Source organism: Lissotriton helveticus, chromosome 9, assembly GCF_964261635.1.
Source record: "Lissotriton helveticus chromosome 9, aLisHel1.1, whole genome shotgun sequence".
Classification (NCBI taxonomy): domain Eukaryota; kingdom Metazoa; phylum Chordata; class Amphibia; order Caudata; family Salamandridae; genus Lissotriton; species Lissotriton helveticus.
In genome coordinates, this window is record NC_136070.1 from 170,913,929 (window position 1) to 170,938,521 (window position 24,593).

The window sequence follows — 24,593 nt, forward strand, 5'->3', positions numbered from 1 at the left end:
ACGTAATGTCCTTTAAAATCACGTAAAAACAATCTCACTCCTTCCGGAGAACAACAGATTACTGCACCCAATTCTTTCAATGTTTTAATACCAAGTAAGTTTTCTGGACATGATTTCGGAAGTAACAAATCTGTAGTACGGGACAATGGACCAACTTCTAAGGAAACTGGTTTCGATATCTCGTTAACAATAGGCTTTCCTGAAAATCCCAGGGAAACATTTCTTGAGCCTGAGAGTGGAGCCCCTGGAACCTCGTCATGACTGATGGTAGTCCTACTTGCCCCTGTATCAATCAGAAATTTTCTGTCTTTCCCTAATACTTGACTGTGTACATAGGGACCCTCTTGATCTACAGGAACCTCGATAATAATATTAATAATAATTCACATTTGTAAAGCGCACAATCACCCGTTAGGGTCTCTAGGCGCTGGGGGCCGTCGGGAAGATTAAGCAAGCTATTGCCCAGAGTCACATGGTGCTGGGCTAACCTGCCGCCGGAGCCGGGGATCGAACCGTGATCCCCAGATTCCAGCGTCAGTCGCCCTGGCCGCGGCGCCACACCTCTTCCCTCGATGAGAGGCAAGCCAACCTCCCTCTCTAGGCTGTTTCATGAATACTGCTGATACTCTGGATAATCTGACTGTGCGTACTGGTACATCTGCTGTGTAACGTGTTGTGTGGCAGCTATAGGCTGCGGTACTGTTACTGTCTGTTGTGCGTTCTGCGGTGGTTGCGTATTCTGCGGAACATGTTCCTGTCTAGGAGGACGCGGTCTCTCTTTCGTCTTACCAGTAGCTATGTTGTGTTTCAGAACTGCACATTCGTTTATATAATGACCTGGCTGTTTACAGTAATTGCATGTCCCTTTAACGGGAGCTGCAGAATGACTAATTTGATTCGTACCCCTCTTTTGACTATCTGCTGGAACAGACTGTGCCACTAGTACTTTCATTTTCGTGTCTTTCATACGTCTCCTTTCGTGTTCTTGTTCTTCTCTGATTCGGTTCTGGTGGTACTGTAACATCTGTAGCATTTGGGACGGGGTATTAGCTTGCCAGGTACTCTCGACTTTCAATACTCGATTTTTAACTTGAGGTAAAGAATTCTCAACTAGTTTGGTAACAAAAAGAGGTGGATACGACTCACTACTTGTTTTCAAACCGCTATTAATAATGAAACATTTCTCAAATCTAGAATAATAATCACTAGTGTCTTCGTCTTGTTTCTGTTTACAGGCTGAGATGGCATCCCAGTCTTCCTTTTTCGTGGCTAGTAATCTTGGCAAGACTTGTATTAGCAACTCGGGCAACTCTTTGGCTTTATCCCCAAGACCAGTACCTGGAACTCGTGTATTATCTTCGTTCTCTAACGCTGTCCAATCTATCTTTTTCTCTCCCACCTCCCATTCTTTTTCTTTGAGTTTTTCATATATGCCCGCAGGCAACAGGACCTTTAACATTTTGATGATATCGGGATACGTGTATTCTCCCATATGGAGCATGTCTTTTAATTCACGGTGGAACCCTGCAGGATCTTTATTGTGACAGGGCACTAACTTTTTCATTTCTAGTAGTTCTATTTTCGTTATAGGAGTGTAAACAAATACTCGTTCGAGCTCACCCCCCGTTCCCTTAACAGGATGTACTTCTCGCAACGGATTCTGTCTATCTATGTAGAATGGGGTTGAAACAGGAACAAAATGTGGAGTCAGGAACGTTCTGTATTTGTGGCGTTGTTCTAAAATGACGCTAATCAAATCAGTACCTAGACCTTTCCATCTGTTTAGGAGTAACTCGTTCAATACATTATATAAAGGACCTGGATCAGAATGCTGATCCTCATACAGTGCAATGAGGTGTTGGATCATGTACATACCCACCAGTCGCTGCTCGGCTGGCGGAAGCTTCAGAAACATTTGAGCCACTACTTCGTCTGAATACGTGGTAGAATCACTAGTCCATCGAACTGCTGATCGGGCTAGTTCTTGTTCATGCATGGTACTAAGCTCACTGTAACCTATTCGTAGTTTCAGAACTTTATCAGTAGCCTGGAATAATTGTTCAAGAGAACACTGTTCTGGTACGGGAGGAGGAAAAGTTTTCTTGTAGTCTAGGCGTGTATGTCTATCAGAAGGTCTCGTCCTACCTACATACGCTATTCTAGTGGGATTCTCATTGTCTGCCTCTTCGTCTGAAAAATCATTCTCTTTCTCTGCTATTATCCTTGCTTTCTCCCTCTCGTGTATGCCTATAATTTCTTTACGAATCTTTCTGTACATGGTTTCTATACTATTTTGTGTCTTGTGTTTTCCGTCTGCTATATTGTCACTCCATCTTGTCAGGACTTTCATCTCTTCTTTGTCTTTATCAGGATGATCCTGTTCTCTTATTAAACAATTTATTAAAAATTGCAAAATCATGCCTTGAATCTCGACTTTCCTGTGTACCATAGCTTCGTGAATACTTTCTGGTTTCTCCCCTGTTCGGATGAAATGATATATTCTGTCTAAATGTTCTTTCATATCTGATATGGTAATCAAAAAGTTTGCAACTCGTCGTAAACGTACGGAATATAATATCATGTGATCTTCGCCTGGCACTGGATCATATCTACAATCAGTAAGGTACTTTTTGAGGGCTTCGTATGTAGCCACTTTTGGCGTACGCTGTAATGCTGCGTCTCTCAGTGTCAGTCGTTTTGTTTGAGGCGGGGTGATAGGAATACCTCCCCCTGCTCCCCCTGAACCAGAATCTTCAATTAATACTGAATGTGCGGCTGCTGGTAATGTGACTGGTAAAGTAGGTGTACGTAATGTGGGTTGGTCCTGGGGTACTGTCACATTAACAGGATTCCCGGGACCAACGGCTGGAGGCACAGTAATTACGTTATTAACAGGAGGTTGAACTTGAACAGGCGGAGTAGGATTCGTATTAGCATATTCTGGGACAGTGTCATCTAAATAGGAAGAAAGGAAGATTTCAGCTGCGGTCGGTTTATGACGTAGCTTAGTCGGGACCAATGGTGGCGGTAAATTACAGGGTGTTTCCGGGGTCGCCTTCGGCAAACCCTCGGCGAGAATAGGATACATACCTTTAATAAGGGCATTTCTTTGTCTGTCTGATGGTTCTGCTCTAACTCGTTCACCTTCTTCTAGTAATTCCCTTTCTTGGGCTTTTTCTGAGGATTCCCTACTTAGTTCTGATTTTCTGAATTCCTTTTCTGTTCTTTTATGCGATTCTTTACGCCACAATTCTATGGCATCTTTCTGGGATCGTCTGGCTTTCTTTTTCCATAATGCTTCCTCTACTCTCATGATGCACTCGGCATCCCAAGTTCCTGAAACAGGCCATCTATATTTCTCTTCGAGATCCTTGTTGTAGTCCACCCATAAATCTAGATACAATATGGCATCTAAGCCATGCTTATGATACATGAAATGTCCAGGACTGTCCCTAGGAGGGACAGGAACTGATTCTTCGAGTAACCCTTTTCTGGTTTTTATCTGACGTAACTTTGAAAACAGAGGCATATTTGAACCGTACTTGAACTTGAACACAATACACAATGAACACAGTAATGAATAGCAAAACAATCACTCATACCACGACATCAAAAACACATTGATAACAGCTCGAACAGAATACATTGAAAACACAATACTTCGAAAACAGAATACTGGAACTTCTCGAGGAGCTATATCAGAGAACAGACTTACTAGAATTACTGGATGCACTGCTAAAACAGTACAGAACATACCGGTCTCCTAAAGAGACACGTCATACTGTATCCACCTAGGTGAACACGTCGGACCGGATCTGTGTACCCAAACCCGTCGGACCGGGCACAAATTAATGAACCCGTCTAGATACGTTCCCAGCAACGGTACTCACCGGGAAGCAAAACTGAAGGCCTCGGACTGGACTGGACTGCTACGACGTCTGGTTACTGCTACGCACTACGCTTGCGCCTCGGGCTTCGGAAACAGGTGGGCCTCCGGATACCTCGGACACTTGCTCTCTCGGCTTGGGCTCTGGTCGGGACGATCCGCCTTCCTCACCGCCTCGTCTGGATGCCGGACCGCAGTCTCCGTCTCCTCCGTGGGCCTGAGGGAGACTTGAAGCAGAAATATCTGCACGTGCACAGTAGGGGTCCGTCACGGCTGTAGAAGGGTCAGGGGGCCTGCGTTACATCGCCGGCGCGTGGGGAAGGGGCTCGTCCCTGTTCGGGCGCCATTTATGTGGTAAATAAATAAATAATTACCGGTACTATTTTTCTATGCATTAACTGAAAAAGGATAGCTCAATAAATAAGAGGCAGAATCCGTGGTATCTGAGTCATACGGGCTTTAATTAGATGGCTCGAGCCAATGGACCATCGGGTTCCATCACCTGCTAAGGTTCAGGAAGGGACAGGACACAAGGAAAGGGGGAATGGCAGCTGCACCATCTCATTAACATCATACAGTATATATAGTAAAACAGTACAATTGCATTGAATACAGTAGGCGTAACAAGTGACAAACAGAAGATAAGAACATATGAGCGTGAAAAGAAGGCGTGCACAGGGCGTGCACGGAGACATGTGATGTAAACGTTACAGAAATGTCATAAATGGGTGGATACATGGAGGGGGCTACCTGGGCAGCTGGAACCTTTAACCTACTGGTGCGCGCAAACGGGTCATGACGTGTAACTGAGGGGAGCTGGGGGCTCTGACTTCTAGCACTAGAAGAGGAGACTAAAGTCTAGGATGTCAGAACGACCTGTACCTATAGCATATCTGATATCTTGTGTTTGGAGTACATGTTGCTTGAATCTAAAAGTCATCAGGGCAAAGGCTACTTGTCACTAAGGCTGGTGCATGCATATAGTTCTTTGGATATTGCGTGTGCTATGGATCTTCTATGGGTATTAATTCAGTAATTCTCGTGCATGGAGACAGGAAGACTAGACTATAGATGAAGATGTTTATGCGGTTCGTTAGCTAGGAATGTGAAGCCGGGGAACTGAACAGATAACTGTAGGCATAACATATTCTTGGCAGGCAGGCCGGGCCGAGCCGGGCACCGCGCTGCTTGGCAGGAAGTAAGTGAAGGGTCAGGGATGCGGGCGGGGCTGCATCTCTCCTCAGAGCGGTTCAGGAGACTTGAGGCCTGAATCTGGTGTCCGGGCCCTGTAAGGCCTAGAAACGGGTGCATCTCGATGATTTAACGTGCACAAATGAAAAAACGTTGGCAACATAGGCCTAAAAGCCTAATTCACGTTGCTTTCAGGAGGACTGGATAACTGACATAATAACGTTGGACGCAACTGTAACTGCATCTTTATTCGGTCATGGAGGGAAATATGCATATTAATCATGCACATATAACATATGATGGGGAACACGTAGGGACACATGACAGGGCAAAATTCAATTTGTTTTAATGTTGCCCTGGACCATTTTACGGGATGATGATGATGACTTCTTCGACCCCTTTGTGTTGAACTCATTCAAAATGTTTTGTGCTGTATGACGTTTCTCCAAGCCAAACATGGCTAGTGTTGCATGTTTCCGAGCAGCTTTAAAAACTTGGTCCAGGTCAGCACCTGCGTTTAGCTTTGCTTTAACCCCTGAAAAAGAGACCCAGTGTGCAGTCATGCACATGTAATCAGTGCCTGCACCACTGGTCCACATGTCTGTTGTGAGATGTATAGTGTGAACAGCACTCTTCTGCAAAGCTGCCCCAATCACCTCCAGCACATTGTCGTGTATTTCTATGGGTTCTGAATCGATCCCCCTATTCCTGACCCTATTCTGGTTAAACTACCTAGCTAGTTAACTAACAGTCAGCCCATGAGGCAAGAAATTCCCCATGATGCAGATACCGTTATCTGACGCAGTCACACTACGGCACAGGAACGTGTTATCTGATTAGGTCATAACGCTTGAGATCTAATTAGACAAGCGATATTCCTCCAGCCCCTGATAAGGCATACGACGTTCTCATAACAAATCAAACCTATGACAACCTGGATAATCCGTGCGGCCATTGTTTTGATTTCACAGAGAACTTTAGTAAAGAATGTGCTAACGAGCAAGTCGTATGACATCTTTATTGACGTACCTATGTCCATCCTTACGTCAATCCCGGCACCTTTAAGGTATAAATATTGCCGATCTTGCCCTATGCAAAACACACGCGTGGTGACAAGACGGAGCAGCCACACTTGCCGAAGCCGAGAGCAGAAGCAGACCCCGCAGGCAGCAGCCCCGCCTTCCTGACGCGCTGAGAGACGCGCTGCTATCTCAAGCCGAGAGACCCAGCACCGGCGCTTCCGGGTAGCCCTCGCAGGCAGCCTGGAATATCGAGAGCAGAGAAAGAGATACCATTCCTCATTCATCCTAAATTCCAGGTACAGAACTGAATAACCCCTCCTAGAGAATTCTTTAGTTATTCACTTGGCAAAAACAAACTTAACTTAAACTGTAACTTTCTATTCCCGCCCACGCATTAGACTTAGGTCAGGTACACGGGGTAGGCGTATTTAGAAACACCAGTTGAGTACGTTTAGTCAAATGTATATGTGTATGTAAATATATTTTAATCATTTTAAAACATCATATGGCTCAGAAACCATATCAATGTTTTTACAGTATTATTTTATACTATTGCTTTTAATGTATGCACTTTACTTAACTATAAGTATTGCAATAATATCGATCCATTTCTCTTGTACGAGAAAAGAGACTGATCAATAAATAACACCTTTTATTGAACACGCCCGTCTCTTCCTTTTCTCTACATTCTGATGAGACTAAGAACGCACGTACTGACTGAGTAAAATAATTGCCTTGTGCTCACACGACTCTGGAGATTGACTCTTGATTAGGGGAGAGCAAAGTTGTCATGTTCTATGGTTGTCAGAAACTAAATCCCTTCTTGTCTAATCAGGGGAGTTAATTCCTTCCTTGAACATTCGAGAAAGTTTCTAGCGAACTCTGAGCTTAGCTGGCAAACCCAAAAATTAAGTCTAGTATCGACAGTAGTAGACCTAGTTAACGTCTGGCCTAGGCCTTTACTGCTGTAGGTACTATTCCAATGCGCAGAGCCTATTGGGAAAATAGGAACTACACTACATGGCGCCCAACGCGTTTGGAAAGGGCGATAAAACTAACGTAAGACATTTAGAGTAACTCAGTCGTGCTTTCTCACTCAGACCCCTTTTTCCAAAATACTCCAAAGACGTCTGGAGTGGGTGAAAGGTTATTATATCCTCCAAAACCTCGCAGGAGGGAACTCCTATGTATGGTTCTTGGTCTAGTCAACGTTGAAGGATAAAACAGTTCCAGAATATTGTGCATCTAATCTCTGTTTCCATAAAGAAACCTGATCTGCAAATAAAAATAATACCATCCTGTCAGTAAAATGGGAGACAGTGATGGAGAAAGAGAGGCAATTAGATTAGCTACTGAAATAGCAGATGCTGATGCTACCATGCAAACAGCAGACCCGGATATAATACTCATCCAGGTCGCCAAAAGGAGATCTATAACCTTAAAACTTATAGAAAATGGACTGACACCTAGAGGTGGCACAGTCATATTCGTAATTGAGGCACACGAATATCGGCAGACAGAGGTATACTATACATGGATACATTTTCCAGCAGCAAATGCTGTAACAAAGTACTTCCACTATTACAAAGTAGAGGAACCTCCTGAAACGTACACTCCTTTCGAGGAGGTGGAAGTACCACTCAAATTCCAAGAGCATTTGCTCTTATTTGATGGCGCCCTAAAACATAATAATCACATTACAAGGCTCGGTCCTTTAGGAAGACCAGGAGCAACGTGGCCGGTCTTAGCCGGATACACACCACATCCAGACATCGACGAGATGACTGCACCAGAGCTATTAATACACTAGTGTATACACTATTAATACACTATAAGACTAGGAAAATAAGGGGACTATTTTGGGATAACCTATCCAAGGGCTATGACATCCTTCTAGCTGAAAAAGACTGGCCACCTGAGTTTGTCAGGGAGTGCCCTCATGGCGAAGAAGTAATTATGCCTGCCTTCTCGAATCAAATACCGATTCATAAAAAATACACACTTGCTAGAAAGTGGGCAGTGGCCTTAGCACCTGCTTTATATAAAAATCACGTAGGATGGGATGAGGATTCTCCTCCTCACAAAGTCCAGTTAAAATCACAACCAACTGCACAAAGGCAGTACCCAATTAAGCAAGAAGCTAAAAAACAAGTAAATGAAATATTAGATCAGCTAGAATACCAAGGGGTGATTGAAACTTGCACCTCACAAATGAACAATCCTTTGTTTCCGGTCTCCAAACCAGACAATTCGTACCGTCTAGTTTTGGATTACCGACACCTTAACACATGTTGCAAAACTTTTGCAGTGCAAAACTCACACAGTACTGCACTAATGAATAACATAGTGCGCAAAAAATACAAAACAACCTTGGACATCTCCAACGGATTCTTTTGTCAAAACATAGCACCAGAGAGCAGATATTTAACTGCATTCTCAGTAAATGGCACTCAAAAACAATTCTGTCGGTTAGCCCAGGGGTACAAGAATAGCCCGGGGGTATTCTCAGCGAGAGTAACAGAATTACTACAACAATATGATGATGAAGCATTATCTTATGTCGATGACATTTACTTAACAGATGATGACTTGGAAACTCACTTGAAAAGAGTGAACACCATAATACTTGGTTTCGCTGCAGAGGGTTACAAATTCAACTTCAAAAAGTCCAGAATTGCCCATCTGACGGTCCTATTCTTAGGATATGAGTTATCAAGTGAAGGCAAAAGCCTGGCAGACAATTTCCTAGAGAAATGTGCCGTAATCCAAGCTCCTAAAACACTAAAAAACCTACAGTCAATTCTAGGCTTCCTAAATTTCGGAAGAACTTACATTGCTAATTACGCAGAAAGGGTCAAGCCCCTTTACGATCTAATTAAACCAGACTTTAAAAGATCCAGTTGGACTCAAACTCACACAGAAATTTTGAGATCCTTACAAACAGACATGCTAATTAAAACAAAATTAGAAACCCGTGATAATACACGCAACCTTGTGATCCGAGTCATCCCAGGGAAATGCGGATACACATACCTGACCTCTAATGAGGGAGAAAAGGTACCAATTGCATTCAAATCACATTTGTACACAAAAGCTGAACAGAGATTCAGCAACAAAGGAAAAATGGTTCAAGCAGTTCAAACCGCAATAGCTAGAGAAAAAGACATAGCTGATGGTCGACATATCACAGTCAGAACAGCTGAATCAGCCTTCGAGGCATTAACAACACCGTGTAATTTACCAACAACAACATTGGATCCAGATTGGTTGCAATGGGTAAATTCAATCACAACGGACAAAGTATACTACTTCTTTGATCCAGAACTAGAAGAATTGAAAAATCTAAAATATGAAAAAACGTATCCTCTGCCAATCGACATTCTGCCTCTAAGACATTACGCCTGTGTAATCTATACAGACGGACATGCTCAACCCTCCGTTTGGGGAGAACATGCATACAATCCCACATGTGAGATTACAAAAGAAGTGTGGCACGGAGGTAAACTAAGACCTCTATTAACAAAATCACACTCAGTAGAAACTAATTCAGAACTGCAAACTGAAATATTAGCTTTGAAAATGGCGCTAGATAATGCGGATCGCGAATTCCCGACGCTTATAGTGTCAGATTCATATTTCTGCGTCAAAGCATATAACAAGGATTTGCAGACATGGATTCAGAACGGTTACAAAGATGACACAGATGCACCAATAAAGCAGAGACTACTCTGGGAACAAATAGCTCTTTTGAAGAAAGAACTACCAAAGACTCACGTGACTCACTCACTGAGTCATCAGCGTGATGGCGTTCACGTTGTGGGGAATTCATTGGCTGAGACAGCCGCAGCGGCAGCCACTAAATCGGCTCCCGTAGATCGAAAAAAGCGTACATTAAAATACATTGACGGCGAAACATTGCTGGCGGTGAAAACGTCATCAAAAGGCGACTGCTCAGCGTTACCGATCAACTATCCACTCAATTATACATACATAATCGATGCAAACTCCGTCCCTTTTGCTCGAATCCCTGGAGTGGGGGATAGAGTGATTCCAAACATGGACAGGAGAAACTTGTTAATCGCAGACGCACACATGGGCGAGGGTCACAGACACCTTAAATTAAAAGATTCTCTGGAAGAATTACAATCACGGTACTGGTGGCCAGGCATGAGCCTGCACTACACCATATTTGTAAAAAACTGCCCAAACTGCAACAGAGATCGCAGTGGGGAGAGAAGCAGTTTAATACCTCGTCGTATCAAGGCAGATAACATCTCCACTAAAAAGAATGGCTTGCGATTAACATATACAGGCTAGTTCCCACTTATAATGTAGATCCACAGCACTCGGCTGACGTCCGGACTGTTATACAAGATTTGCGAGTCTAAATGGCATATACGCTAAGAGCATGCTACGTTCGACCATTTTTTTTTCTTTTTCTCAGGCAATCCAGCCTGGGGGGGGAAAGAATGGCCAAATGAGCACAGCCCAGCGGGAATCTTCTCACTTCCTTCCTGAGGGTATGGGATGGTGTAAAGAAAAAACCAAGACAGAAAGCAATCTATAATAGAAAGGATACTAGGTTCGGGAGCTTGGTGGGTCAAACATCTAATAAGTGTCCAACGTAGTCTAAATAACTTGCCAAGAAATTCTCTGAAGGGATTCAGTCCGTACGAATTATTATTCGGAACTAGGATGTTGATCTCTGACCTTGATAGTCAGACTTCAGTGGTAATAGAAAAAACCTTTGATGTCAAAGACCGTTTGGCTATTTTGCAGGACTTAAACAAAACAAGAAAAGACCTGAGCAACATACAGTTGAAACAACAGCCAACAACCACTGAAGAATCACCACCTGTCCCAGCAAGACCTGTCTGGATTCCAAAAGTCGGGGATCTAGTCAGGGAAAAGATCGCGGTAAAGAAGGAATTTGGGCCTTCTTACAGAAAAGCAGTTCCTGTCTTGTCTGTCAACGGGACAAGATCAGTTGTACTACCGCCACTTGCTGGAAAAAAGGAGAACCGAGTTGTATCCATCGACCTGGTAAAACCACAACATGTGGCCGATAACAAACAGTAGGCCAAGTGGACTCCCAATAAGTAGCAGAACACCAAGGTTTGCTACCAGTACAGAGGTCCTAACAAAGAGGCTCATCACATTCGAAACGCCTACAGAAGAACAACAAGGACTATGCAACAATGCAATAGAACTAAGACCTCTGAAAACCCAAATAAAGACATTTAGCAGAGACATACCAATCTATACTGAAGTACCAAGTGAAAATGCAAAAATCAAAAATCCTGAACCAATTGGAACAATTGACAGAACTGCATCCGGTTACTTCATCAACTTCGATGATTCCTCTGAAGGCTTCAGCGAACAAAAGACACAGCCATCATCAAAATCCTTTAAAGACAAAGCGAAGGAACTTTTGAAACAACTAAAAGAAACATATCTGATTTCTCCATGGATTGAATTTTGGGTGGGTTTTGGTGCATTTATCCTCATACTTTGGCTCATCATGGTATTTACCTTGGGACGCTTCATTGAGGGAAAATATGCTAAAATGGACACAGCAAGTCAGAACATCAACTTGGTCCTCAAACCACACACATCTTCACACGTCGAGAAAAGAGAACTTTCTTCAGAACTTTCTTCAGCCAACTTCACAGCAATTCCAATACCTGGTGGGGTAGCCTGGGACAACACTGACTATGAAATTTATGGTCCGGTCGAGATCCTGAAATATCCACACCAAATCAAGATCTCTTTGAGTGACTTTGCAAAACCAAACTCATTTGCTGATGATTGGGACTTTGAAAGTATTAACAATATGATGTCTGACTTAGTAATGTCTGCTAAATTTACAAAACATGATTATTTGCAGGGTTCTACAAATTATGATAGTATGTATTGCTATAACCACTATGGTAACCATTTCTTGCATAAATCTGCACAACCTAGAAATGTTTTAAATTTTAATCAATGGGAACATTGTGCTACACCTCCAAAAGGGAGCTCTAGAACCGTATATGACAAATATTCATATTTTTCAGGTTTTAACATAACTAATGCTGAAACATTTTATTACAAATTGTCAAACAAGACAGGGATGAAAACCATGATAACCAACACAAAATTGATATATTCGGATTCTTTCTTTGAAAAAATGAATACTTTTGGATTTGATTATTGGGACAAACATGTTGATTTGAAAAGTGTTTGGGGTACAAAAGAATGGCAAGTACAGGGTTTAGAAGCTTTGTTTAGAGCCTGTATGATCCCAGAACAAATGATATTTTGAAATGACACCGTCCAACAAACCACCTGTCTTGGCCTAGCAAAAATCAAAGATTTAAATAACCTATCTATTCCAAAGCCAACAATGTTTAGCAATAACTCTGATACAGATGAAGGAATAGACATAAACCATATACTTAACCAAAACAGAACACATCCTGATTGGAAACAATGGTTGATCTGGCCCACAGATACAAATAACTGTCAAGATAGATTCCTGAATAAAACACAGGGTTTCAAAATGACCAGGCCAGACCCTAGATATCCCCAAAGACATCACCCAGGGATAATAACAACCTACAGTGTGGGCAAATTATGCCTTCAATGGCTACAAACTTCCACACTGCCTGAAATTAAGCAACACCTAACTTTACTTACTGATGGTGCTGACTTGCGTGATTTCATACTGGGACCACGCAAACAGCGTCATAAGCGTTTCATAGCAGCCTCTGTATATGCAGCATACAATGAGGCCTGGAAGGTTACTCAAATTGAGACAGCAGAAAGAATACGGGAAATTGACCGTATTAATTTGGAAAAATCACTTTCTGTAGTGGACAATGGGTTAATGACTCTGTCCTCCAGAATTTTTTCATTGGACAGCATTGTGTCTTCAGCAATCGATATATTATCGCAAGACTTACTATTATTACAACATGGTCAGTCACAATTGCGTTCTATTGTACAGCTTGGTTGGACGTTACAAAATCTGCGTTCAGGCTATGTGCCTTGGCGTTTAATCAACACAACGTCACTATTCCAAATCTTTAACCTTACTGATAGACAAATCGGTATGGCGCAGAAGGGTGCTGATTATACAATCTTGAGCATTGAAAAACTAGAAAGATTACCAATGACAATGTCAGAACGACCTGTCAGTGAATGGATAATACACGGAATCATAAATATTCCAATCTCAACCTTCAGGTTTCAATACTGCCAAAAATATATACAGGCTGGCATGTACGAGAAATTGGGAAAAGGGTACCTTAAAACAACTTGGAACCTGCCCTATTCACATGCATGTGTCAGTAACAAAGGACAGAAAGTGTTTCTTAGTGGCAACAATTGTGCTATGTCACTGAGCGGCACGCTTCTGTGTAACGGTATTAGTTTGCACGGAGCCTGTGAAGGGAATTCATACAACCTTTCATGTCACCAGCAAGGCGCACCTGCAACTGAAATAGAACCATTCTTTCAAAGACTCTATAATGGGAGTTACATTCTTATTGTAGACCGCAGATGCTGTAGTCTTATGCCCGGGACTCCTTATCTCGTCACTACGACGGCGAAGGTCAAGTGCTGTGGACGTTCTTTGTTCCCCAGCTCCTTTCCAGACAGGGAGGCAAGGGCATGGCCCGGTCTGAAAATTACTTCTATTCGAATAGACACTTTAAGCAGAATGAAAACAGTGCTTCTTCAGACGCCTACAAGGCTCACGTCATCTAAAGAAACGTATGATCTACAAGTCGCAAGGACGACTGCAGAGATACATACATTATTATCAACCAATTCCCCCGTACATTTCGCGGAAATCCTGAGCGAAATCTTAAATATTTCTGATACCACAGGGGTCTCAAAGGTATTTAAGACAGTATTTTCGATGGCATTAACACCATTCAAAGCCATACTGGGTATTTTTCCAGACTTCGTCCATTCGATTTTTGGCGGACTTCCCCTGATCCTAGGACTAATTGCAGGAATCCTATTCCTAGTCCTTATTTTTCGTTATGGCAACCCATGTCACAGAACAAAATCTCACGACAATGGAAGATACGATCCTAGCCATTGGATACCGGGACCGGATATCAAAAATCCTGGGACTCTCCCGGCTTAGAGACCTAAACATGACTTGGTTTCTATCATTTCGACCAATGTGGCAAAAGTGTGTTTTACCTGTACTAAGGTGTCTGCTATGCGGAGAAGAATGCGTGTTAGACACCTGTCTGACGCTACAATCGGATGCGCCAGTGGATGCAGATACACTGTTGGTTCCTACCAAGGTTCACGCACTGTGCTGCCCTCAAAGGCTGCCAATTCTGATGACGGCATTCCTGGAATCTTCACCACTGCGATTGAAGAGTAGTGAAGTTCAAGATGAAAGCAGCATCGAACAGGTACGACCTTCTGTCAGCAATGCAAATCAGAATGTCAATGGAGACAATCATGCGCATGAATGCATGGTTACCCCTATTTCCGACTTAGTGGAACTTTCCCATGAAGCTGTTGACAGTTTTTTTCGAAAGCCTGAATGATATGATGTTCTCTCCGGAACAGAAATAGAGACTTTTGAGTAAACTCGCACACGGCGTTCCCTGAATTCGGCCTTCAACTTTAAAAATAAAGTCACATGAACAATTACAATCCAGTTCACGGACAGCAACTTTTTTCAGCAAGCCCCTAAAATATTTTTCTATATATTTTTTCCCGGGACACTGATCTTCTGCTTAAAGTAAGAAACTATTCCTAGAGAACTAAGATTTCTATTTTTTTAGATTCTTTATAGACTTTATATAGACTTTAGCTGCCCACTGGTATGTTCACAGTATATTTTATGTGATGAAATGGTTTCGACTTTTTTTCTGTATAGCCATATTAAGAGCCATTTCATGTGTATTTCTCATATACCAACAAGCAATAATGCATAACAATGCGTGTTTACTTTTGCATTTAATTCATAGCTTAAGTGCATACGATATATATGACTGCAATTTTTCAGTATATTTGAAAATTTCAAAATGCATTTATGTATTTTGGGGTGGTAAGGTATACACTATACTCTATAGTATGTTGTACTATGTTATACTATGCATAGATTAGTAGATATGACCATAGTTAGCGTGGAGTGGGTGTCGTGTATTTCTATGGGTTCTGAATCGATCCCCCTATTCCTGACCCTATTCTGGTTAAACTACCTAGCTAGTTAACTAACAGTCAGCCCATGAGGCAAGAAATTCCCCATGATGCAGATACCGTTATCTGACGCAGTCACACTACGGCACAGGAACGTGTTATCTGATTAGGTCATAACGCTTGAGATCTAATTAGACAAGCGATATTCCTCCAGCCCCTGATAAGGCATACGACGTTCTCATAACAAATCAAACCTATGACAACCTGGATAATCCGTGCGGCCATTGTTTTGATTTCACAGAGAACTTTAGTAAAGAATGTGCTAACGAGCAAGTCGTATGACATCTTTATTGACGTACCTATGTCCATCCTTACGTCAATCCCGGCACCTTTAAGGTATAAATATTGCCGATCTTGCCCTATGCAAAACACACGCGTGGTGACAAGACGGAGCAGCCACACTTGCCGAAGCCGAGAGCAGAAGCAGACCCCGCAGGCAGCAGCCCCGCCTTCCTGACGCGCTGAGAGACGCGCTGCTATCTCAAGCCGAGAGACCCAGCACCGGCGCTTCCGGGTAGCCCTCGCAGGCAGCCTGGAATATCGAGAGCAGAGAAAGAGATACCATTCCTCATTCATCCTAAATTCCAGGTACAGAACTGAATAACCCCTCCTAGAGAATTCTTTAGTTATTCACTTGGCAAAAACAAACTTAACTTAAACTTTAACTTTCTATTCCCGCCCACGCATTAGACTTAGGTCAGGTACACGGGGTAGGCGTATTTAGAAACACCAGTTGAGTACGTTTAGTCAAATGTATATGTGTATGTAAATATATTTTAATCATTTTAAAACATCATATGGCTCAGAAACCATATCAATGTTTTTACAGTATTATTTTATACTATTGCTTTTAATGTATGCACTTTACTTAACTATAAGTATTGCAATAATATCGATCCATTTCTCTTGTACGAGAAAAGAGACTGATCAATAAATAACACCTTTTATTGAACACGCCCGTCTCTTCCTTTTCTCTACATTCTGATGAGACTAAGAACGCACGTACTGACTGAGTAAAATAATTGCCTTGTGCTCACACGACTCTGGAGATTGACTCTTGATTAGGGGAGAGCAAAGTTGTCATGTTCTATGGTTGTCAGAAACTAAATCCCTTCTTGTCTAATCAGGGGAGTTAATTCCTTCCTTGAACATTCGAGAAAGTTTCTAGCGAACTCTGAGCTTAGCTGGCAAACCCAAAAATTAAGTCTAGTATCGACAGTAGTAGACCTAGTTAACGTCTGGCCTAGGCCTTTACTGCTGTAGGTACTATTCCAATGCGCAGAGCCTATTGGGAAAATAGGAACTACACTACTGAAGATGTTTATGCGGTTCGTTAGCTAGGAATGTGAAGCCGGGGAACTGAACAGATAACTGTAGGCATAACATATACCTACATACGCTATTCTAGTGGGATTCTCATTGTCTGCCTCTTCGTCTGAAAAATCATTCTCTTTCTCTGCTATTATCCTTGCTTTCTCCCTCTCGTGTATGCCTATAATTTCTTTACGAATCTTTCTGTACATGGTTTCTATACTATTTTGTGTCTTGTGTTTTCCGTCTGCTATATTGTCACTCCATCTTGTCAGGACTTTCATCTCTTCTTTGTCTTTATCAGGATGATCCTGTTCTCTTATTAAACAATTTATTAAAAATTGCAAAATCATGCCTTGAATCTCGACTTTCCTGTGTACCATAGCTTCGTGAATACTTTCTGGTTTCTCCCCTGTTCGGATGAAATGATATATTCTGTCTAAATGTTCTTTCATATCTGATATGGTAATCAAAAAGTTTGCAACTCGTCGTAAACGTACGGAATATAATATCATGTGATCTTCGCCTGGCACTGGATCATATCTACAATCAGTAAGGTACTTTTTGAGGGCTTCGTATGTAGCCACTTTTGGCGTACGCTGTAATGCTGCGTCTCTCAGTGTCAGTCGTTTTGTTTGAGGCGGGGTGATAGGAATACCTCCCCCTGCTCCCCCTGAACCAGAATCTTCAATTAATACTGAATGTGCGGCTGCTGGTAATGTGACTGGTAAAGTAGGTGTACGTAATGTGGGTTGGTCCTGGGGTACTGTCACATTAACAGGATTCCCGGGACCAACGGCTGGAGGCACAGTAATTACGTTATTAACAGGAGGTTGAACTTGAACAGGCGGAGTAGGATTCGTATTAGCATATTCTGGGACAGTGTCATCTAAATAGGAAGAAAGGAAGATTTCAGCTGCGGTCGGTTTATGACGTAGCTTAGTCGGGACCAATGGTGGCGGTAAATTACAGGGTGTTTCCGGGGTCGCCTTCGGCAAACCCTCGGCGAGAAGAGGATACATACCTTTAATAAGGGCATTTCTTTGTCTGTCTGATGGTTCTGCTCTAACTCGTTCACCTTCTTCTAGTAATTCCCTTTCTTGGGCTTTTTCTGAGGATTCCCTACTTAGTTCTGATTTTCTGAATTCCTTTTCTGTTCTTTTATGCGATTCTTTACGCCACAATTCTATGGCATCTTTCTGGGATCGTCTGGCTTTCTTTTTCCATAATGCTTCCTCTACTCTCATGATGCACTCGGCATCCCAAGTTCCTGAAACAGGCCATCTATATTTCTCTTCGAGATCCTTGGTGTAGTCCACCCATAAATCTAGATACAATATGGCATCTAAGCCATGCTTATGATACATGAAATGTCCAGGACTGTCCCTAGGAGGGACAGGAACTGATTCTTCGAGTAACCCTTTTCTGGTTTTTATCTGACGTAACTTTGAAAACAGAGGCATATTTGAACCGTACTTGAACTTGAACACAATACACAATGAACACAGTAATGAATAGCAAAACAATCACTCATACCACGACATCAAAAACACATTGATAACAGCTCGAACAGAATACATTGAAAACACAATACTTCCAAAACAGAATACTGGAACTTCTCGAGGAGCTATATCAGAGAACAGACTTACTAGAATTACTGGATGCACTGCTAAAACAGTACAGAACATACTGGTCTCCTAAAGAGACACGTCATACTGTATCCACCTAGGTGAACACGTCGGACCGGATTTGTGTACCCAAACCCGTCGGACCGGGCACAAATTAATGAACCCGTCTAGATACGTTCCCAGCAACGGTACTCACCGGGAAGCAAAACTGAAGGCCTCGGACTGGACTGGACTGCTACGACGTCTGGTTACTGCTACGCACTACGCTTGCGCCTCGGGCTTCGGAAACAGGTGGGCCTCCGGATACCTCGGACACTTGCTCTCTCGGCTTGGGCTCTGGTCGGGACGATCCGCCTTCCTCACCGCCTCGTCTGGATGCCGGACCGCAGTCTCCGTCTCCTCCGTGGGCCTGAGGGAGACTTGAAGCAGAAATATCTGCACGTGCACAGTAGGGGTCCGTCACGGCTGTAGAAGGGTCAGGGGGCCTGCGTTACATCGCCGGCGCGTGGGGAAGGGGCTCGTCCCTGTTCGGGCGCCATTTATGTGGTAAATAAATAAATAATTACCGGTACTATTTTTCTATGCATTAACTGAAAAAGGATAGCTCAATAAATAAGAGGCAGAATCCGTGGTATCTGAGTCATACAGGCTTTAATTAGATGGCTCGAGCCAATGGACCATCGGGTTCCATCACCTGCTAAGGTTCAGGAAGGGACAGGACACAAGGAAAGGGGGAATGGCAGCTGCACCATCTCATTAACATCATACAGTATATATAGTAAAACAGTACAATTGCATTGAATACAGTAGGCGTAACAAGTGACAAACAGAAGATAAGAACATATGAGCGTGAAAAGAAGGCGTGCACAGGGCGTGCACGGAGACATGTGATGTAAACGTTACAGAAATGTCATAAATGGGTGGATACATGGAGGGGGCTACCTGGGCAGCTGGAACCTTTAACCTACTGGTGCGCGCAAACGGGTCATGACGTGCAACTGAGGGGAGCTGGGGGCTCTGACTTCTAGCACTAGAAGAGGAGACTAAAGTCTAGGATGTCAGAACGACCTGTACCTATAGCATATCTGATATCTTGTGTTTGGAGTACATGTTGCTTGAATCTAAAAGTCATCAGGGCAAAGGCTACTTGTCACTAAGGCTGGTGCATGCATATAGTTCTTTGGATATTGCGTGTGCTATGGATCTTCTATGGGTATTAATTCAGTAATTCTCGTGCATGGAGACAGGAAGACTAGACTATAGATGAAGATGTTTATGCGGTTCGTTAGCTAGGAATGTGAAGCCGGGGAACTGAACAGATAACTGTAGGCATAACATATTCTTGGCAGGCAGGCCGGGCCGAGCCGGGCACCGCGCTGCTTGGCAGGAAGTAAGTGAAGGGTCAGGGATGCGGGCGGGGCTGCATCTCTCCTCAGAGCGGTTCAGGAGACTTGAGGCCTGAATCTGGTGTCCGGGCCCTGTAAGGCCTAGAAACGGGTGCATCTCGATGATTTAACGTGCACAAATGAAAAAACGTTGGCAACATAGGCCTAAAAGCCTAATTCACGTTGCTTTCAGGAGGACTGGATAACTGACATAATAACGTTGGACGCAACTGTAACTGCATCTTTATTCGGTCATGGAGGGAAATATGCATATTAATCATGCACATATAACATATGATGGGGAACACGTAGGGACACATGACAGGGCAAAATTCAATTTGTTTTAATGTTGCCCTGGACCATTTTACGGGATGATGATGATGACTTCTTCGACCCCTTTGTGTTGAACTCATTCAAAATGTTTTGTGCTGTATGACGTTTCTCCAAGCCAAACATGGCTAGTGTTGCATGTTTCCGAGCAGCTTTAAAAACTTGGTCCAGGTCAGCACCTGCGTTTAGCTTTGCTTTAACCCCTGAAAAAGAGACCCAGTGTGCAGTCATGCACATGTAATCAGTGCCTGCACCACTGGTCCACATGTCTGTTGTGAGATGTATAGTGTGAACAGCACTCTTCTGCAAAGCTGCCCCAATCACCTCCAGCACATCTTCATGTAGTGCTGGAACCGCAACTCGGGCAAAATAGTACCAGCTAGGAACCTTCCATTTAGGGCAGAGCGCTGCCACTAATTCGAGAAAACCAACCCCTTCTACAAAAGAAAAAGGTAGAAGATCCAGCGCTAGCATTTTAGCCAGCTTAGTGTTATACAGACGCACCATTGGGTGGTTGCGGTCATATGGCGTGTCTGAAAAAAACATTGTTTTAATGTTGCCCTGGACCATTTTACGGGATGATGATGATGACTTCTTCGACCCAGTTACGCTCGCTGATGAACTTTTTCGCATTGGTGTCTCACTCTGTCCCACACTCTTAGTGTGGCTCCCAGGGGTACTGGGTGTAAGTGAAGTGTGTGACACTTCTTCCTCCTCGTCATCATCAGATGGAACATCAACGTTTTCTCGACTTGCAATTCGGGCTTTCTTGATCTCCTCTAGGTGCGCAAACCATTGGACAGCGTGCTGTCTCTCAAGATGACCTCTCTGGCCTCCAGTCCCATAGTTGGTACCAAGCTTACCACGACTAACTGCAAGCTTACAAATGCTACAAATGGCTATGTTTTCCCTTTTTGTGCAAACACTAAAGAAGTCCCAAACTGCGGACTTGAAATGTCTGTGGGGGCCGGAGGAGGCGATACTGGTGGTGGCCGTGCTGCTAATGCCAGATGAAGAGGAGGATGTGTATTGCTGAACTTAACTATGTTGTGCACTTTCATCACCACTAATTGAGGTCGAGGTGGATGGAGGTCCCTTCTGGCGAGTAAGAAATATGGAAGCGGTACGTTGTGGTGTACTAGTTAACATCAATGATTCTGGTGTTCCCATTGCCTCCTCGTCGACTTCATCGTCACGCTCAGCAGCTTGTCGGGTTAGGGTCAAAATGTCTCTTTGCTGCATGCCCGCTGGGGCTTCAGTGACGTTAGTGATGATGACTGCGTCGTCGTTGTGAGAGTCTTCAGCAGCAGGAGTATACGCCACTTCTTGTTGAGCGTCATCACACTCCATAACTTTGAGAGTTTCGACGACCTTCCTTTTATGCTTAGCTACCTTTGTCAGATCATGGTGTGCCTCCTCAACCTCACTCTCAGACGGCAGTGGTGCTGGTTCCCAAGTAAGATCCATATCATCAGAAGGAGGTGGGCTTGAAGAAGATGTAGACACCAACACCCTTGATCTTTTCCTTGCTCGGGATGTGGAAGACAATGAATGATCATCAGGAGGAGTGGCTTCCTCGAATGATACCTCGGCTTGATTGTCGATTTCCAGATGTGCCCCTACTTCTGGAGGAACAACTATTGTGGCCACTTGTTGTGCCCCTCCATGCACCTCTGCTTGCTCCTCTCCTTGCGCCGCCTCTCCTTCCACATATACTTGGGCTTGTACTTGCACATGTGATTGTTGTTGCGGCTGTGGTTGTTCAACACTCGTCAGATGAGTTACAACAACCTGTGTTGATTGAGGGACATTGCTGCTACTTTCTTGCGATGAGCCAACATCACTGGTCGATGGTGATTGAACAACTATACTGGCTGCCTCTGCAGCACTCAAGGGCTTGGACCTAAGTTGGCGTGGTGGTGGTGGCACTGAGCCCAATGGAGCGGAGGTGCTGCTCCCAGCTTGGTCCCCAGCAGACCCCGCTGCTGCAGCAGGAGTACTTTTTTTTCCCAAAAAATGTGGCGGTCGTCATCACACCAGTCTCCTTGGTAAGTGGCGCCACTTGCTTCTTCTGCTCCTTACTGGCAACTTTCTTGCTAGAGGAGCTACGGGCAACTTTTTTTGGGGCCATCTTCTTCAGATGTCACTCTGAACAACAGGCCGCAGTTGCACAAGTTGCAGAGTTGTCTGTGGCCACACGTGACGTTGTGCTGCACACACCGCAGCAGGACTTCTTCCTGGCACTGGTGGTTCTCTTGTGCACCTACAAGCAATAGAAGACAGAGGAACATCAGTTATACACCCCAAAAAGTCGAAAAAACACACAAAAATCAGCACAATCCCAGCCCATCCATGGCCTCAATGGTGTTTAAATTCAAGAAGACACCCCACAGAAAGACTAGGCCCATGCACCACTCACTACCCCTGGGCATAATGGATGAAAGCTAGGCAAAATAAGTGCAGGCCTCAGACACTGCCTCTCTTCAAAATGGCCCCTTGCACCCCAAGCACATGTTGCCTGTACCAGCACTCAAGATGGCCACCACCACCACCCACATGGCCAGTCCACATCAACAGTACACCCCAAAAAGAAACGAAAAAAACACACAAAAATCACCACAATCCAATGCCATCCAGGATGTTTACATTAAAGAGAGTGAGACCCCACAGGCAGACTCAGTCCATGCACCACTACCCCTGGGCAAAAGGCCCCACCAGCAGCCCCACAAAAACGACAAAAAACACAAAATTTAGCACAATCCCAGCCCATCCATGGCCTCAATGGTGTTTAAATTCAAGAAGACACCCCACAGAAAGACTAGGCCCATGCACCACTCACTACCCCTGGGCATAATGGATGAAAGCTAGGCAAAATAAGTGCAGGCCTCAGACACTGCCTCTCTTCAAAATGGCCCCTTGCACCCCAAGCACATGTTGCCTGTACCAGCACTCAAGATGGCCACCACCACCACCCACATGGCCAGTCCACATCAACAGTACACCCCAAAAAGAAACGAAAAAAACACACAAAAATCACCACAATCCAATGCCATCCAGGATGTTTACATTAAAGAGAGTGAGACCCCACAGGCAGACTCAGTCCATGCACCACTACCCCTGGGCAAAAGGCCCCACCAGCAGCCGCACAAAAACGACAAAAAACACAAAATTCAGCACAATCCCAGGCCATCCATGGCCTCAATGGTGTTTAAATTCAAGAAGACACCCCACAGAAAGACTAGGCCCATGCACCACTCACTACCCCTGGGCATAACGGATGAAAGCTAGGCAAAATAAGTGCAGGCCTCAGACACTGCCTCTCTTCAAAATAGCCCCTTGCACCCCAAGCACATGTTGTCTGTACCAGCACTCAAGATGGCCACCACCACCACCCACATGGCCAGTCCACATAAACAGTACACCCCAAAAAGAAACGAAAAAAACACACAAAAATCACCACAATCCAATGCCATCCAGGATGTTTACATTAAAGAGAGTGAGACCCCACAGGCAGACTCAGTCCATGCACCACTACCCCTGGGCAAAAGGCCCCACCAGCAGCCGCACAAAAACGACAAAAAACACAAAATTCAGCACAATCCCAGGCCATCCATGGCCTCAATGGTGTTTAAATTCAAGAAGACACCCCACAGAAAGACTAGGCCCATGCACCACTCACTACCCCTGGGCATAATGGATGAAAGCTAGGCAAAATAAGTGCAGGCCTCAAACACTGCCTCTCTTCAAAATGGCCCCTTGCACCCCAAGCACATGTTGTCTGTACCAGCACTCAAGATGGCCACCACCACCACCCACATGGCCAGTCCACATCAACAGTACACCCCAAAAAGAAACGAAAAAAACACACAAAAATCACCACAATCCAATGCCATCCAGGATCTTTACATTAAAGAGAGTGAGGCCCCACAGGCAGACTCAGTCCATGCACCACTACCCCTGGGCAAAAGGCCCCACCAGCAGCCCCCAAAAAACGACAAAAAACACAAAATTCAGCACAATCCCAGCCCATCCATGGCCTCAATGGTGTTTAAATTCAAGAAGACACCCCACAGAAAGATTAGGCCCATGCACCACTCACTACCCCTGGGCATAATGGATGAAAGCTAGGCAAAATAAGTGCAGGCCTCAGACACTGCCTCTCTTCAAAATGGCCCCTTGCACCCCAAGCACATGTTGCTTGTACCAGCACTCAAGATGGCCACCACCACCACCCACATGGCCAGTCCAAATCAACAGTAGCACCCCAAAAAAACTAAAAACACACAAAAATCACCACAATCCAATGCCATCCAGGATGTTTACATTAAAGAGAGTGAGACCCCACAGGCAGACTCAGTCCATGCACCACTACCCCTGGGCAAATAGCCCCACCAGCAGCCCCACAAAAACGACAAAAAACACAAAATTCAGCACAATCCCAGGCCATCCATGGCCTCAATGGTGTTTAAATTCAAGAAGACACCCCACAGAAAGACTAGGCCCATGCACCACTCACTACCCCTGGGCATAATGGATGAAAGCTAGGCAAAATAAGTGCAGGCCTCAGACACTGCCTCTCTTCAAAATGGCCCCTTGCACCCCAAGCACATGTTGTCTGTACCAGCAC